Below are 20,472 nucleotides of genomic sequence, written 5' to 3'. Positions count from 1 at the left end.
CAGTGAAGCTTTGTTTTGCATTTTCAAAAGAGATCACAAAACTTTATGACCTATATCCCTCTAAGGCTGGGCTTTGGCACTACAGGGAAATGACTGGAAACTAGTTTTGCTCTCTTTTAGGAACAGGTGAACATCATCGTTTTCCGTAATTATTTGTTATTGGTAATAAGTTTTCAGTAGAAGATGCGACCCAGCCATTTCTCTTGGCTTAAAGACATTATCTGCGCGGAAGAGGCATCTGAGGAATTTTTGTAATAACCATCAAGCAGACGCAACGCGAACGCCCCTCACGGCTGCAGTGCCTTGGCCTTATCCCGAAATACCATACATCCATTCATCCATAAACCAACCACGATTCGCGTATCAGTCTTTGCCTTGGTTTTACCTTCCAAGAATAATAATGGAGAAACAGCTCGTACCACAGGAAAGAGTCGGTTGATGATACTCATTACTGACGATCTAAAATTCTCTCTCTCTCTCTCATTAGTAATGAACTTACAGGCGAAGGAGAAAAATTTTTTAGGATTTCGTGATAACTAATATAATTAAAAAAAAAAAGCCGAAAGGTGGCAGAGATGGGGCCGGAGGCTGGCTTCGTAAGGCAAGTCAAGCTCAGATATGGTTCAAAGTTTTAGAAACCTGCATAAACAGCATATGTATAGTTTTACTGTATATCTCGGAACACTGGGAAACTAAACGTTCTTTACAATGACTGAGGAAAATAGAAATTATACTGTCAACGTTTTTAGGTCGAGCTAATAATTTACTCTATAGAAAACGTTTTCTGTAACTTTAAGAGTGGAACAGACATCAGAGGAAGATTTTCTTGATACAAAGGATAGGCTAAGGTTACTATCTTACTAAGAGAAGAGAGAGAGAGAGAGAGAGAGAGAGAGAGAGAGAGAGGAGTTAAGTCTTTGGTGAAAAATTACCAACTGCAGAACTGCTGTGAAATATAAGAACTGGTCTCCCCACCTCCACCTCTCTCTCTCTCTCTCTCTCTCTCTCTCTCTCTCTCTCATGCTACAAAATTAATTCTGAATTGACAATGGGATGTGGTGCAGTTCTCTCAACTCTCCTTTGGGATTTAAAACCTGAAGAAAAATTGTTTGCTGTGGTTCAGTTTTGCTACAGAGGGTATATTTTAGTCATAAGTGATCATACTTTGGGAACTTTTAAATAAGAAGACCTGTGATATATAGTTCCAGGTAATACTATGTTTAAAAACCCTAAGAAAATTTCACAGTTACTGGACGTGTTTCTTTCATCATTTTCATCTGTAAATAATGTTTCATTCTACCTGTATAAGATCTCTATGTTATAGTGCATTATTCCTTACACATTCTTAGATGCTACTTAAATGTATATTTTCATAAATATATCATTCTTTTTTATTAATGAGATCCTCCTGATACACACCGTTTTCACAATACTTAAACAGTGGCTATCAATGACGCAGCACCAGCTACGTGGTCCAACCCGAAGGCCACTTAAGTAAAGGCGCTGAATCCAATTAGCGTTCGATCGAGGGCTTACACCAGGCCTACGCGCTACGAAGTAATCCGAGAACTCCCTGGAGTATACGGGAGGTTTATTTGATTTATACTGTAAGCTCTACTCTTTTAGGGAGGCTTTTACTTTACAAGAATTTCAGTGATACACACACTACTAATATATATATATATATATATATATATATATATATATATATATATATATATATATATGTATATATATATATAAACTGTATATATATTCTATACGAATGTATATATATATATATATATATATATATATATATATATATATATATATATATATATATATATGTGTGTGTGTGTGTATGTATGTATGTATGTATGCCTGCCTTCTAAAAACTGATGTATAAAGTAATTTTAGTAGTTTCCAGTATAAGTTCCCTTCTTTCAGATGGAAAAGCAAAAAGCCCAAGTATTATGAAAGAAGGAAGACATGAAAAAACGTTATTTCATTATAAGTACCTTTGTATCCTGAAGTGCTTTACCGATTTGTTTAATAAATTAACTATACTAATTACATGATTTGTAATTATTGCTTTGAAGATGTCTTGCCTTTACTTATCTATACACTCGTTTTCCATAGTGTTAACATTTTCGACTAAAATTGCATCTAAGAATTTTACTGCATTATTGACATCCATTATACTTTTAACTTTATTTAGGCTTATATATTCTTGTCTCAGTTGGACTTACATAGGCGACAGCGCTGACTTCGAACTCACAAAAGAATATAGTCATGCTATAAGCTTAGAAAGAAAGGTACAAATTTTGCAGATAATGTAAAAAAAAAAAAAATACTTTGTTCATAGATTTTGACTCAAAACATAACTGATGCAGCTAATTTATTAAGCAAAGTTAAGAATAAGAAAACCACTTTAGGCTCCTTGCGTATAGTCTTTTCCTGTTAAATGGTTTCATGGTCTCCTCTAGTTCAAGTACTTACATGGATGCTTCAGGATGTCCACGCATAGCCCACTACAATTCTATCACGGATATAATGTTCAACACGTTCAAAGCTACCGGGGATCCAGATTGTTTCCTTCCTCGTTTATCCAGCAGAGTGATCCAAGATGATGAAACTTAGGCTAGTTTCTGCTATTACTTCCTCTGTGTCCCTATCCTCTCCGTAGCTATCCCTCCAATACCTAGGGCTAGTCTGGAAAAACCGTCTTAAACCGCCTTGATCCATTTGAAACCGTACCAAAGCCCTAAACATCCTTACTGAAACGATTTCCAGACCCACAAGGAGCCGGGAAAATATTTGTCCTTGAATGACTCGACATTTCCGGAATCAAAAACAGGACGTTAGGAAGTAGTCTTTAGATAACGGTTAAAGTTATTTTCTCGTCCATATTCATTGAGTTGTTCTGATATTTTATTAAAATAGAACTATCTACAAACAATAAATGTATTATTGGGTCTGACAAATGAGAGTTATAGTGAGTATATAAATATTTGCTGAAAGCAGTCTTGCATTCGCATAGTTAAGTCTATCTAATAGCAATAATGATAATAAATGTAACTGATATATCTTTGATGTTGAACGTCAAGGTACACATGAGATTCAACATGGCCGTGCAAAATAAAATTTAATTTACTTTAAGTACTCTGAAGGCTATATATACTTTTACTGGGCTGTTGTGCTCCGTCGCTGTTGGTCACCTTTTCAGTTCTGATCCACACCAGACTCTTTGCTTTACGAACCTTACCAAACTTTAGGCATAAGACGTGAGGCTAGCAATACCTATCTATCTATCTGTCAATATTTATATATATATATATATATATATATATATATATATATATATATATATATATATATATACACATATATACATATACTTTACATACATATACACAGCCATAAATATATATACACATATATATAACAGCATATAGATTCAAATTATGTAAAAGCTTACACTATTGAGTGAGCTGTGACTAATTTATTTTGGTCAGTACATCTTAATTTGCAGATGAACTGACGTCAGTTACCAACTTTTATACATGTCACTTTTCATCCTTTATGCGGTCAATTTTCAAGTTTTCCATGAGCCATTTCGAGCATCTTTCTAGGTTTTCAGCAAAATAGGGTATGGAATCATGTCTCGTCATGCTGCCGTGATATTATCGCTCTCCAGAAAACTACCGGCGTGCAATTATATATATACCGTATGTATGTATGCATATATATATATATATATATATATATATATATATATATATATAACTATCTACATATACATATTTTTATTTTTAAGCCCAGGCAACAGTTCTAATCCCACTTAAAGGGACAGAGTACTTATAAATTACAATTCCCCATGTAGTAAGTTATCCCTCAAGGTATGGTGATTGGATATTATGCTATATTTGTGGCTTAATATTTGTGAAAAATTTCACTGTTTGTAAGTGACAATAATATATATATAATATTCATTATATATTATATATATATATATATATATATATATATATATATATATATATATATATATATATATATGAAATAATATGAAAATATTTCTAATTAAGCTGTTGATCCCAAATGATTAATGGAGTTATATTTTCCAGTTTCTTGGTAAGAAGTTTATGTTTCTTTGAACATGGAAAAATGATGCAGAACATATTAACATATTTTCTTGCTAAAAATAAGTTGCCACAGTTCGGGGACTGATTTACACGTTGTCACCGTAATGTATAATGAAAGAGATTCCCCAGACAGGGTCTCTTCCCTGTAAAAAAGAAACCTCATGAGTTTTTGGTGACATTCATGGGAGTGTTGTGGTGTTAGTAACCGCGAAATAATGAAAATTACCACATCATCTGTCACATGGAACCTAGTAACGCCATAAAGGAGTGGGAAACTGTCGACTGTGCTGGAGAGAGGGTCAGGCCCACTGTAAAAATGGTTTGATTCCTTTGACAATGATGTCAAAGTTTTGTAGACTCGGGAGCGTGTTTCCCCTCCGTTCTCTCTCGGGTCCTCGAAGATTTTTTTTTATTCGTCAAGTAAGATGCTTAAGTTTATTGAGGATATCCAAGAATTCGTAAGTTATTTCATAATTAATATTAATAAGAAAATCCTCTTTCCAGCGCTCGATGGCCAATGCGCAGCCAAGTCCAATAATGTATCAATTTATTCGTAAACGAAATGTCTCTTTGAAAACATTTTACTGACTCTTTACCTCACTTGGGTATAGTTTTACTGAATTTGATTTGTTGCAAAAGTAGTAAAATAGTAAATATTTAAAACATGGATAAGAATCACCCTTCAGTACTTGAAGTTACATCAATTTTCCACAGCTATCATCCTTCGCAATTAGACAATCACTGTCTTTAATACCAGCGCGTGTCTCTTGAAGCGATTCCTAGAATTATGGGCGGAATAGACGAGAAAGAGGAAGGGATTACCATGGAAAAGTTCATTAGAAGAAAATAAGAAGCTCATTTCCGTCGCTGTCGAACTTTAAACAGTATCACGTATCAGTTTCACTAGTTTCCAGACAGGGACGCTTCTGCCTCGTGAGTTTAAAAAAACACTCAGCCCTTCCTCCTCTGAGGGGAAGAAATTTACAAAGAGAAGAGAGGGAGATAGAGTGAGAGATGAAGGCCTTAATAAAGATTCTGGTTTCTCGTTCATTATGTAGTCTTTGACACAGTTTTCGTTAAGAAAAGTCCAACGGTAACGCGTGTTAGTTCATAATTTCAGATGGGCATTTTTCACTCTCACACGCGCGCGCACACACACACACACACACACACACACACACACACTTACTCACAAATGCACAAGTGGCTTATTCTTCCCGTTGAAAATTGAGTAACCGCTGAATTCCATTGGCGCTAAGGACAGGTAATGTCACACTGATTGCAAATGTTTACCTCAAGATTCTGATGGGGAGAGAAATACAAGAATAGCAGCCACTCTAACTAGGCTTGGTTTTGAGAGAACATTTATCACGGATAATTACGGATGCACAAAACGATTTTAGGGAGAAGATATTTTACTGCGTATTGTGCACACTTAGTGTACAATCATTTATACACTCTCAAACAGTCTAATCCAAGCCTACCCTTTGGCATAGCCATTAGCATAAACCCCATCCGACAATCATACTAATTTCAAAGAAGAGTGGTTAAAAAATGAAAAGGAAAGACTTACACCTTCAAGAACACTGAGCATCTGAAGTCAGTCCGTAAGGTAAGGACGTCGGATTCCATAAGGAGAAAAGAGTTGAAATGGAATAACGATAATATACAATTAACAACATAGAGAAGATGATTTGAGTAAAGGGTAACTGTGAGATGGAAAAAAAGTCACTGCAGATCTATCATCTGAGATTCCCATCTAAATTACTGAAACACATGAGGTCACCTCATATGTGAAGCCTTTAGATTTCTCGATATGTTCAAATCATAAGCGACGAAAAATTTTCCGACGAAGTAATAGAGTTAAGAGTAATGAATATTACAAATAAACTTGGTTTATGAGGCTGTATTTTTCATAAACATGAAATTTTCACCATTGTAAGTGAAAGAAGTTTGAAAAAGGATAATAACTCCTTCATACAGAACAAAGAACTTGTTTCTCAGAATCTCTAATGACGCCATAAAAATCCCCGAAGGCTTTGCGTTCGTGTACCTGTATTCACAGAGACGAAAGTAAAATTTAGATGTACAAAACGATAATAATAAAAACTACTGTCGTAGTTATTATAGTCTATGAGAACCAGAACTGTCATCATGTATTTTCAAAGCGTTACAGCCCGATATGTCTAAAGAACAAACGTTCTTGATTTTTCACTTAATTGTGATTATAGGAACTGCTTGTTTACTTTCCATTTCTTCTTAGCACAACGACGTTCCTTTTCCTCCGCCTTAGCAGGTACTCAGTAAATGTTGTCATTTATTTACCATCTACAGATATTCTAGGCGATTGGAGAATGATAAACTCGCGGAGGCAAAGACCTTCAAATCCAATCAAATAAAAAATATCAGAGGCTTATTGCTTCTCAAAGACATAGTTTGGGCTTATTTTATGTATGGCTATTCAGGTTATCAGAAAATATATCTCGCTAGCAATGTCAATCAACTATGAATTTTAGTTCCTTGAAATCTACAATGAATCGTTGCAAAGGCTAAGAATTCCATTATAAAGAGTTAAGATGAAATGAATAATTTGACATCTTGTAACAATTCCGTTTATAAAAAATAAAACATCTAAAGCTATCTACAAACTATTTTTACTCCGACTAATAGGGTAACGTGGATAGCTTAAGGCATGGACCATTGGGTGGCGGCCTCTTGAGAGGTTGGATGTGCTTTTTATGATCATCATCAGCATAAACGTTTTTACGCCAACTTTCCCCTTAACAAGGATAGACGTGAAATGAGTTCTCCTCACTCTTCTCTCATCTGTATAGGCCGTAACAGTATACCTGCTCTATGAGCAGCGCCATCATATTCACGTCAGGTTTAGTCTTCTCTGTGAAGGATAATGACTCCATATCTCGGGAAGTCTCTATGGGCAGTTCTTGATAATGTTGGATCAATGGCTTTCCGTCTCATCAGTCTCCCAACATTTACCCTGGAGTTAAGCTCACTTCAGCTTGGTCGTAAGATAATGGCTCTGTGCTGTCATTAAAGATTCCCTTATGGATGTTCCCTTACCGAGCTTCTTGACTGTATTTCTAACACTTTTTTCGCCACGCCATGCATCTCATATTTCGCATTCTTGCTGATACCGTCGAGGGTCAGTTGGTTTCAGCAGACCTCATGCCATTTACTTTTGGATTCCTAAATTTATCATGATTCATTTATTCTTCCTAAGTTTTATAGTCTGGTTCATCCTAATTTGAACAAAAAAAGTCCGTTAACAAGACTGCTGCAATTGCCAGGCTTGAAATATACTGAAAAGTATAACAAAAACAGTTTCTCAAAAGACAATTTTTTCCCATTTCAATCGAACAGAATACAAAAACGCTCAGACGTGTAAGTGAAGTTACTGAGTCGGAGAAGAAATGAACGTTACTTATGGCAAAAACTGATGCCATCTTGCGAGAGAAAACCGGAACATATGATGAACGAAACCAACAAGGAGAATAGGAGAAGGTAAAATGCTTTCAGGAACAAATAATAAAAAAACATTTCTTCCAAAACAGCCTGTCAACATATGAAATTCGTCGGTTTCAAGAACGCTACTTCTGAGAAACAATTAACAAATTTCAATCATGATTGACTGAAATTAGATTATGCGAGGGTATCGTTTACATGCAACACAACGAATATTTTCTTTCCTCAGCAAGACTTCATACGTGAACATTGCAGTAAATTTCTGATTACTTAAAGATTTTAAGGTTAAATTTTTTAGTATGTAAAGAATTAAAAGTTAAATTTCTGTTTACTTAAAGATTTTAAAGTTAAATTTCTGAGTACTTGAATAATTTAAAGTTAAATTTCTGAGTACTTCAATAATTTAAAGTTAAATTTCTGAGTACTTACATAATTTAAAGTTAAATTTCTCAGTACTTAAATAATTTAAAGTTAAAGTTAAATTGCTGAGTACTTAAACAATTTCCTTAAATAATTTGAAGTTAAATTTCTGAGTGCTTAGAGTTCAAGTACCCGTCTAAAGGGCCTGAATCTAATGTTAGTACTTTATTTTAAATGTTCCCCAACGCAAGTCAACAATGTTATCCGAAAAGAATCCCCGAAGCAAGATAAGGAGCATCATCAATGATTTTAAGGTTACATGTTCTTTACTTGATCGTCAGGAATTATAGTCCTCTCAAAATTCGTTAACTGGACAGTGGAGGCATGGGTGAAGATGAGAGGGACCCACTCTTATTATTCTACTTATCTTGAGTTATTCACGATCCATGTTACTGACAGGCAAGATTTTTAAAATACATATATAGCCCCTCTGGATATTGACAGAATTAAACGATATTATGGTAATAGAAGGTTAAAAGTCTAGATGGGCAAAACTAAAGTATATACGTGACATAAAATACCACATTTGTAAACGTTATTAAATTAAGCACGAAAACTTGAGAACTGAAATTATTTAATTACTGATTACATCTTTTTTTTCTATTTAAGAGAAATTATGACGTTAGCTTGAATATCCAGAATTTCGAACATTTTAACTTAGCAATATTAAAAGCTCTATAATAAACATTTTGGTAACATAAACTTTAAGAACATATACTACCCAGAACTCTCATCATCACCTCCCCGTGTAGTGTTCAGAAAGAGAAGGGGTAGACCCATTAATCTTGCAGAGAAGAGAAAATGAAGGATGGGCCAATAAAGTTTTCCTCTTGGCCGCCAAAACCTTGGATTTGTGACGAACACTGAAAGGGTCTATGGGCCCACCTGTCTGTCGGTCTGTCTGTCTGTCTGGTTTACTTTAACGATCCATTAATTTGCTGTGAATTTACTTGAACGATGGATTGATATGTTGTGAATTTATGAATTTTATCTAATGAAATATCTGTCAAATTTTAGGTAGTTAAGTAAGTAATATATTGCATATTCAGTATCAGAAACCACAGGGCAATTTACAAGTTGGGAGACTTTATGTTACACCTCGTTGAAAAATATATTGATTATTCAACCCTCCCGAAAATATAATGTTGTTCGGTTTCTTTCTCTCATTGTTCACCGTAGGTTAACAATTTACATAACCGGATCGGAAATGCTATTTTTGTGTAGATGACTATTCGTACATAGATCATCTACTCTCTCTCTCTCTCTCTCTCTCTCTCTCTCTATATATATATATATATATATATATATATATATATATATAATGTATATATATATATATAATATATATATATATATATAATATATATATATAGTTTATAATTTCAGGGAAAAACTAATTCTGTATTGACATAATAAATTTTTATTCAGTTTAAAGGCAATAGTCCGAAGTGCTTCAATAAAGTTAAATTTTGGAGCTAAGAAACTCATCCTTTACGTTATGATCTGTGTATTTAAATGGAAATAAAAGATCCTCAGAAAACGGAGGGGAAAGAAAGGACGGAAATTCCTTTCTAATCGAAGTTAATGGAGTAAAAATAGATAATCAAGTAAAATATAAACAAAAAATGGCGGGTGTTCACCCCTGACTTCTTTCTGCTACATAGGATTTTATATTAGGGTTCAGGGAGTATCTGGCAGCTCGGCAAAATGCGACGGCTTTCATGGCTTTAGGTGAAGTCATAAGAAAAGAAAGGAGACCTTTCTTCTGCTTTTTCTAGCACCGGTGCTTCGTGGGAGGTCATAATGGTGTTCCTATTGTTAAGAGTGTCCTTCCTTTTTATTCTTGCTCTCCCTCGAAGATTATTATTGTCACTATTATCACTGTACCGGAAAATGTTGAAATGCTATTTGCTGGGATGAGACCAACTATTTTTCCAGGAAAATTTTATACTTGAAAGGATTAAAAAAAAAGTTGGAAATAATGTATGAGATGCGTAGACTGTCTAAAGGTAAACCTCATAAGTCGCGTATGATTAAATCAGTTGTTCAATTTCACATTTTGATCATATTTCTTCAGTAGCTGTCCTGAAGTACACACTCAAACACACAAACCACACATGCTCCTATATATACTATATATATATATATATATATATATATATATATATATATATATATATATATATCTATCTGCATCCAATTTTCTATAAGTTTCATTTTTTTGTCAGTTAGCATAAAAACTCTTGAATCAACAACCACATTAAAAAAAATAAATCACATCATAACTCCCCACTGTTTTGCACTATATTGTATCTTGTGAGTGAAAATGTGACAGAAGTTAGTTTGCATTGGACCTGCGTATAACTGATTAAATGAATCATTCACCTCTAAAACAGTCTCTACTTGGACGGAAGGAGGTAGGGTTGAACTGTAATTTTAAAGAATTACCTAACCTATTCCTACCTCTCTCTCTCTCTCTCTTTCTCTTGCTATGCCGTTGATCAAAGGGCACGGCTGTTGTCTCTAATATGATGATTTATTTTCTTCATTATGGTTGACATTTCACGTTCTACTATCCCTCTTTGGCGGCTGTTCTCTCTCTCTCTCTCTCTCTCTCTCTCTCTCTCTCTCTCTCTCTCTCTCTCTCTGGCATTGCCTGTTGAATGTGGAATTTTCTACAAAGATTAAAAATACTTACTGTGGTATTTATTGGTGCACTGGTAAAAAGTGGGTCTTCTATGGTTAAATATACGTACGAAAAGAGCTTAGTTCGTCATTTAAAAGTGCCGGTGTTTAAAAGCATCTACAGTAAATGCCTCTGAAGCCAGAATCCTTTCATACTACCTTTTTAACTTAGCAAATTTCCTTCCCGAAAAGGGCTTAAGCTTGAATGACTAATTAACACTGTTCCACGTTGAAGAGCATTTCGATGCGATTTCATAATCTTAAATAAAACTTTTGTACCTGATTTAGAAATCGGAGCAATGAAACGTCTTGATTTATTTTCAATGTCATACTAGAAAATATCATTAGCAAAACAGGAACATCATAGCTTAAGTACATATTCGTAATACTTGATTCTGAAATTGTTCATTACTGATACTGCACGTGCTTTAAAATCTACAGAGCAAATAATTCTTACACTTCAAGTAGCTGCAAGGACTTCATTGTTACACTAACGATTTACAATTTCTTGGGTGTTCAATCGAAAGTATTGCCGTAAACGGCTAATTAATACATGGACTCCCCTATGGCGCTTCATTTATTTCCTCCGTTTTTCGTTTCATTTTTTTTTTATTTTTGTTTCCCGTGAACTCATGCTCCATATAATCGCATCACTTTTCCATTTAACACACAGTAATGAAGGCAGAGGAAGGAACCAGTAGGGTTACGTAACCCTCTTGCGGTACGCCAAAGGAATGTTGAGCCTCTACAAATGTAAGTCCTATGTAAAGTGCTCCCACAACTCCATTACCGCGATCATTGTCGTCCAACTTTCTCGAGAGTCGTTCATGCTGAGTACAAATAACTCCGTTGTAAACTTCGTTTGCGAAACTAATTCTGTCAGTCTTGAAATGGTAAGTAGTCAGAAGTTTATAACTATTGTTACTTTCTCTCCCTTCACTCTTTTACACAATCATTTTACGTGAATCATTTCTTATGTACCAACACGTTCTGTGTATGAATCAGCAAGACTAATTATAGTACTGTACACAAGGTCATAAGCAGACATTTTTAACTGTGAATCATTCGCAAAAAATATATATTTTACTACCAAGTTAACAGGAATTAGATTACTAACTTCAGTACTTCTCATTCTGGGGTCATCACTTTGGTCTTCTAAATTTGATTCCATTGCCAGATTTTGTAATGTGTTCTGTATCTGAAGAAGGAAACTTCCCGTGATTCGAGCCACCTTTTCAATTTGCATCATCAGCTCACTGCAAAAGTAACACGATCCCCTTTTACTACAGACTTACAAGGATGGAAGCACAAGCCGTTATTTGAAACCAAGTAAATAATATATTTATCCGATTGTAATATGTGCCAGGAGATGTATATCTTCACTGAAAAGGATAATACACCGTAATTTTTGACAAATGAAAAATCACAGGAATCAGGAGAAAATAAAGAAGGACGGCCACAATATGAGTGTAATAACTAAGAAAGGCACACTACGCTCATCATTTCTGATGATACGACATAAAAAAAAAAATTATAAGGATGCCGTCCACTGATAAGGACACGTGAAAGCACTAATAAGCGAAGAACAGAGAGAGACTAAACTTTAAGTATTTTCCAGCGAGAATGCTAATTCCATCAGTGAATTTTTTTGAAGTCAACAAGGTAAAAGTTTTTAAAATAATGATGATCAAAAAGCTAAATGCTAGTAATTTTAGTAATACAGCTTTTGGCTGAAATACAACTATGAAAACATTGCAGTAGCCTAAGTAAATATTACCATTATCGAAAAAATAAGGAAACTACTGCTTCTAGCAATTATGTCCAGAACATGAAGACCCATGTGTAACTTGCATCTACACAAGATATTAATACATTGTTTTGTTATCATCCTCTCTGTAGATACAGAGAGCATCACAAACAATATCTAGATTTTCAAAAATGTCAATTTCTTTAATAGGTTCTCCTTGTAAAACGATCATTTGGAATCGAAGGTCGCGCTAATTATTTTCAAATATTCAGAATTATTAAGAACCTTTTTAGCACATGTCCGGTAGACTACAACCCTTACTGATTGATTACAGGTTTCTTTTAAGGAAAGCGTATCGCATTATTGGAGGGTAAAAATTTGAAACTGGAGAACATCACTTTCCAGCTTTAAAAATAATTGAGTTGGTAAATATTGAAGAACCAAATGCCTTATAACATTACACTTCATAACAGCAGACTTGTTAGATCCAGTGCCCATAAAACCCCATTAAGAACGCACCTACAGTCACCTTCAAAAACTGTGAGAACAAGCTCAAGTACATAACCTCCAACGTCTAGGATATAAAACCAGCGTGAACAAGACTAATCAGTTTCAGGTGTCTTTGTTGTCAGAATGCAAGAGGCTGGACTCAAGGCATTTAAGTAAGAATTGGGTAGCAACTTTTCACCAAATTTAGAAAGCACTGGAAAGCCGAGGCTGCCTTGCAGCTATTGCAGTCTGTATTTATTCTACATTTTGGGACAGACACATTGCTACACGTCCTTTTATTTTTACATTTGTTTTTAACGAAACACGATAAAATGTTTGAGGCCCGGAGTTAGTATCTCATATATTTGTTATGAAAAATAAGGAGAAATATTTGTGGATTTTCTCCACCCTACTATCAAGGGTAGGCTACTTGGAGTTTTATTCAGTAGGACAATTATCAAGGGAATGCATTAAGATGTAGATATGCCTTGCCCTTAGGACTTGTTAACAGTTTACTATCACTGACGAGCACGTACACCGAATACTAAGGTGATATAATATTTGAGCATGGTTCACACAAAGATGAAGCCAAGTTATTTCTTGTAATTCACACTTAATTAAATTATAGTATTCCTCCAGGCAAACTCTAGGCAAATATGTAAGCTCCACTTCCTTCCAAGTTAGGTTAATTCAATTTGTCTTTTAAACTTGATCTTTACAACAGGATATTCTGTATGAGTGATTAATTATGTGGTTCTGCAATCTTTTGAAAATCATTTAGTGACACGTTTTACTCAGTCAAATGAAATACACTTGAAAAATCGCTTTGATTATTATTGAATTTCCTCATTAACTTAGTAAGGAGGGTGTTCGATAGCCCCAACCAGCCACTTGGAAAGCATAACGTACCCAACTTGCGCGGTGCACAGTCTTTGTTGTTTTTTAGATCATGGAGAGAAGAATATTGTTAAACGTGAAAGTAACCTAGGTCAAGAGCCTATGTCCTTCGGTAATAATAAAAAAAAAGAAAAAAAATGAAGACCCGTTCGGTCGGTAGATGCGAGGACGGCTATTTTAATAAGGCTGTGGTGGACAATGTGTGACTACTTGCCTTGGAAGACTTTTGGCCGTAGGCAACTATGACTGAAAATACATTTCGATATTTGTTTGTTTAATTTTTATTGATTTTTTATTATATTTAATTTAATACTCAAAAACAATTCGAATTTCACAACAAATTAACAGATGATCCCTTCATCCGTATTTGGTATTATTTTTTTCTTTTCCCATTTAAGGGGGATTAAAACTACTCCACTTTAAGCCTAACTTAATTAGACCGAACAATAAAAACACTCTCAAGTTCAAATATTCGAAGAACTATTTTATACACTTTCCAAACTAGAAAAACATAGCTGAAGTTTATTCAAAGTTCAAAGTTCTTTTGGTTTTGGTGCAATAACTTGACTGCAAGCTACGCAATTTTACTTACTACAGCCATGAATTCCGCAATAATCCTTAGATTAAAAAAAAACTGGTATTGTTTCCTAAATAACTGAGGTACTGTGCTTTGCTCTGTGTATATCTTTGACCTGGTGTTTCTCATGCCCCTTTATTTCTGCATTTTGGCAGTTATGAACATTAGGACGCGGAAGACCTCAAAAGTACGTTATGTATGTGGGCATGCGTGATTTGATAGTATGCATAAATGGCCATTCACATGGATTTACTTCAGAAGTCTTATTTCATACTCTGATGCAAGGTATGGCGCCCCATGCCCATGCGTCAACCTGTTATTGTAAAAAAAAAAAAGAAAAAAAAAAGTGTTTAACACCAGAGTAAATCAGTCACCATCCTTTTCACTATGGTAGTCTGAAAAACAACTTTGTGAAGGAAATTACTAAGACTAAAATTGTGGGAAAAAGTATCTCAGAGGTAATCAATCTAAAGTTGTTGATTTGCTCATAATAATTCTTTCATGTTCGTACCTAGAGGAAGTCCTTTCTATCTCAAAAGAAAAGTGGCCGAAATAATATCAACACCTTATGCTGAAGATAAAGAAGTACTGAAAGAAGATGGCAGAGGTCACTGATGAATCCTAAAGGCCAAGAGATATATGAGCCAAATATCCGTGCAGGCCAGAACAGTTCTACTTTAAAGCTGAAACCCACATCGTGTCTGCGGCTTGACCTCTGGACAATCAACTTTTCGTCGAGGCTGAGGATATGGCTCAAAAACTGACCATACCAATTTTGACAATTTTTATATCGAGATGACTAAAATCTTCTAGCATTATGCCATGAAATAACTTCGCTTACATAAAAACTAAAGCAGCGTCGAGTGCTCTAACGTAAATGTGTTGAATCTTCGATACCAAATATTGTCTCATTCGTTGGACAATTTCCCTATTACGGTCTCTTCTTTTCGATTACTATTCTCTCTCTCCAAAAGTTATTTTTTTTTTAGTTAGAATGAGTACATAAAAAGTGTTACTAATTTCAATTGTTGCCTCACCTCCACACACCCACCCTACAAATCTCTCTATTCACTCTTCATCCCTTAGCACACAGCGGCTCTTTTTGTTTTTCTTCGTAATTTCTTGTATTTAACATTTGCTATCATCTACACAGATCTAGAAAATAGAAAAAATAACAGCCATCGTCATCATTAGTATTTACGCCCCCGTCCGAGAAAACGCATGAAAAAACTCTAATCTAGACAGGTTTACCCAAGATCTTGTGTCGGTTTGGCGACGAAAGGGTAGTAGACGGAGAGAAAATTTTATCCTTCACAGGGCGACTGATATAAAAATATGGGCATGTAATAGTACTTCAGGAGAAACGAACAACTTTAGGTGCGCTTAGATCTCGTCCTGCTGCCAAGCCAACACTATCGGACTGTGCTTTCTTAAAACCTCCCCGTTACAACTGTATCTTGCCTCTTCAACACCGGCAGCAACAGAAGTGGTGAGAGAGCCTTAGATTTAATCCAACCACGACGTAGGGCAAATAAAAAGCGCGTGAATGCTCTTTTTATTTGTTTTTATTGTATCCATGTGACTTTTCTTCCCTTTGACACATTTTATACTTGTTAAAGCTTTTGTTCTGCTTACTAGGGAGTAGAGGGAAATGTTTACAGCGTTGCTGTTTAATATTGCTAAGGACGTTGTTATTTTTTATATCATAATGGACTGCATTCTTTAAGCTTTTAAAAGAATCCAAATTTCTTTTCAATGATGTGTTTAATCACTTGGTGACACGGGAACTACGCAGTATTTACGTATTTATATATATATATATATATATATATATATATATATATATATATATATATATATATATATATATATATATATATATATATATATATATATATATATATATATATATATATATATATATATATATATATATAACTATTATTGCAAACACATACGGATGCTTGTACAGTACAGATAAATGTACAATCATATACGTCAAATGCTGAAATATGGATGTAACCTTTGTACAGAAAACTTCCACGACATGAACCACTTCTTACACTTACAGTACAGAGAAGATGCATCAGTGTGCACTACAGCACTACTATAACTATTTCTAAAGATTATGATGAAAACTAGTTAGGAGAGAGAGAGAGAGAGAGAGAGAGAGAGAGAGAGAGAGAGAGAGAGAGAGAGAGAGAGAGAGAAAACGATAATATAACTGCTGCGTGAATTATGTCGATAGAGTTTTACTTGCAGTTCATGAGTTAATAACATAAAATAATGAGATTCATGACAGAGAGAGAGAGAGAGAGAGAGAGAGAGAGAGAGAGAGAGAGAGAGAGAGAGGTCAAAGTGGTACGCACTCTTAGTCTAGTTCTGCGAGAACTGTCAATTGTAAGAGGAGCGTCACCGAGCGTCTGGGAGAGAAGATTACGTAACGCTCGCCTCAATATGAAGGCTCTTAGCTGGAATGAGTCTCTCTTCATCTATCAGTCTCTGTCTGACATCGAATAAGTTATGCTTACGTTGTATGTAAATTATGGTTTTCTTATTGCCGAAAAACGCCCAAAAATCAAAAAGTGATGTAGTAACTAAGCTATATTTCATGACTGCGAAAGTGAAAGAAGCACATATCCCATTGTTATTGTAGATACTTTTTTTGACAGCACACACATCATGATATTTATGGACAGGATTGTAATTCTGGATGGCCATAGAGCTGGTAACTTGAGTGCACAAAGCCACTTGTTGCCTTTTTTTTATTTTTATATGTTAGACGGTAAGCTAATCAAAATGTTACCGGTGCGGTCATTAACAAGCGGTCAGATGTCGTAAAATTGATCATCTCGATCTTGTACTTGATAGCTGTTCGCTTGGAAGATATGAGAGGAGAGATAGGAACTTTGCTATTAACAGTATGAAAAATTTAAACATTATACTTTTTTACAGTATAATTCAAGAGTTTGCTACCAGACTAAAATTCGTAGCCTCTAGATTCCTAATTATTTCGGAAAGGATGCTGTACAGGGTGATCAAAAAAAGTTCTATGCCTATTCCGGTTAATCTCAGGGCTAGTTATCACATCATTTACTAGAAAATATAGGTGATGATGAAACGTTCTCCCGAGTAGACGAGCGATATCTGTTATTTTGTTACGCGCTTCAGTATGTATTATCAAACTCAGGCCATCTATCAGTTATAACTGAAACTGTTCATACGACCTTTGATGCAGTAGGTATCGGAATATCACAAGCAAAGTCCCATAGACTGGAACGCGATAAGTTTCGAAAGCATAGCAGGAGCACCAATTAATGGAGCTTAATGAAACTCAATTTTTACGTGGGATGAAACCAAATTAGGCATGAGACAGAAAAGGACAAGGACTGAATGAAATTATGAATTCTTTCACAATTCATAATTTCACTCAGTCCTTTTCCTTTAACTTTGTAGCAGTGCATTTATCAGTGCCAGTGTGCGCCCCTTGCTAGAAGTGCATAGAGTAACGCCACTCCCTTTTTAGAAATGATTAGAGTAAGGCAATCCATTTTACTTGTATATTAACTCTTCCCAAGAGAGATATTATGTTATTACTAGCCTCATCTGGAATCATTTCACTTCCAGGAGTGGTGTCAGTGTCATTTGCCAAGTAGATGTTTCTCCTGTGTTCTTGATTTGCCAAGAGAAGTCAGCCTTACCGGGCTGATATAATTGTGTTGCTACTTGAACCTTAAAGACCTCTTGTATATGGTCCATTTATGTACACCTTTGAGTTACCTGATGTACTAATTTCCAATTCAGTGAATTATTGTAGATTTTCATTACAGTGAGATCTGTCACCTTTCATTTACCATTGTGCTTGCAAATAAAGTAAGTGCTAAGAAGCAGATTTCTCACTTGGCGACCTACCAATGATTATTTGTTCTTTTTTTTTCCTCTGGTTACGTTATTTCGAGGGTTTTATTGCAAAGTCCTATTGAACACAGTAAAGTAAACTCCAGCGCCTCTCGAAAAACGTAATACTATCTATATCTATCAGGCAATTTATATGTCTATATAGATAGATAGATAGATAGATAGATAGATAGATAGATGGATAGATAGATAGATAGGGGGAACTCACACTTAAGACCACTTAAGGACATGGTCAAGATGCTGTAAAATGCAAAGGTTCGAGAACATTGTATTTATAACTGTCCGGCATTAGAAAATCAAATATGGGAGATGACCCAGCAACAGAAAAATGTAGCCCCAGTAAGCCAAATAATTAAGAACATAACTGAATGTGTGGATACTGAACGCTTCCACCTATCCACACCTCAAGGAAGATATATTTTTTCTTTACTGACTTTATGGATAGATTAGTTTAAGCAAGGATACCTGAAAACCGTAGAGTACTGCACTTCATATAATATATGAGTACATGAGTAATGTAATGACACAATTAGTTATTTAGATTTTTACGTATTCATATTCAAATAGTAGTCCATCGTCCATTAGTGACAAAACAAAACGAAAATTTCAACGTTACGTTCAGCGCTTTTCATTTTTACACAGAAAGCAACACTCTTTCACATTAGGGACCAGAAAAACATATTTATAGGACTTTTAATATCATTAAATTGATAACAGGGCCTTAGCGGAGTAGTCCGAAACGTCTTCTTTTTGAGAATTCGTACAGGTAAGAAATGGTGTTTCCATTTAGGGTAACGCTGTGACAATGACTGGTGGAAGCCATTACCAGAAACAGAATATGGATGGCGATGAAGGGAAGTTCAGTCGGCTTCTACCCATCGGCTTCCTCTCCACTTAAAGCTTCAGTGTTAGTGAGACAAAGCTCCGCTCTGTGAAGTACCGCCTAATGGGAGTTGAAATTCTACCCAGCTGTTAAATTAGTACTGCTCCCAGATGGCGGAACTGCCAGAGAAAGAACAAGGGTCACTTATTTATGTATTCCTCTTCCAAGCGGATTTAGACTAGGTGGAATTTATTTTTCATCAGTATCTGTTTGGTATTTTTGAAGGACTGGGATGCAAGGTAAATGATGCAAGACAAACTTTCCTTCTGGAGAAAAAATGTGTTGTGTTAGTCGGTAAAACTCAACCAGTTCGTCCGGAGACGTGAATGTATTTATGCGCAACCTGAATAAGTTTAGTTCCTCTGCATTAGCTTCTTCTCCTGGGGCTGTCTCTTTTTCTACCTCAGGTTTCTCCTAGTTGACATGGCAGTGAAATTTTAAATTTCGGCGTTGTCAGAAGGGTTTTGTGATAGCAGACTGTTTCTTTGGAACTGCAGGAATTTGTGAGGGTTTTCTCTTAACATTTGTTTGTTGTTATTACTTGGAGATTCTTCAATTAGAAAAAATCATCTGCGGCTGCATATAGTAACTTTTAATGCGCTTTTACATGAAAGAAACTTAATTATCATAAGGTTTTCGAAATATAAAAGCTTTAAAAGGAAATGGATTTTATTTTCAGCGATATAATAAATTTACCATTGTGGTCATTGTTGTGGGTGGGGGTGGTGGTTGTGTGTGAATGTGGACCATATCTGCTAGAAATAAATTCACAAAATTATCAAAGCTATGAGGGACATGTTTATTTATATGTACATGTATGATATAATATATATATATATATATATATATATATATATATATATATATATATATATATATATATATATATATATATATACAGTATATATACTCAGAGAAATTGCATCTACAGTTGTAAAGAAATAGGTTGTGTACCTTGAGATGGAACCCCTGTATTCTGGTTACTTGCAAAAGGTGGTCAAGATAACCGAGAAGAAATCTGCTATTTTCAACATTTAAGAGTGAAAGCATCCACTTGAAAATGGCAAGGTCCCAGGGATTTAGCATAGCTAGAGCATACACAGCGAACCTTCTGTATAGCCTTAAATAGTGAATTACAGGATTTGTTGTTAGTCTTGGTTAAGAAAATGAGTAGCTAGAAACTTCATCCAAAATACTCTTGCTTGGAAAGGTTGGTTTAAATATATATATATATATATATATATAT

This window comes from Macrobrachium rosenbergii, chromosome 55 (assembly GCF_040412425.1).
Source record: "Macrobrachium rosenbergii isolate ZJJX-2024 chromosome 55, ASM4041242v1, whole genome shotgun sequence".
Taxonomy (NCBI): Eukaryota; Metazoa; Arthropoda; class Malacostraca; order Decapoda; family Palaemonidae; genus Macrobrachium; species Macrobrachium rosenbergii.
This window is presented reverse-complemented; position numbering follows the sequence as displayed.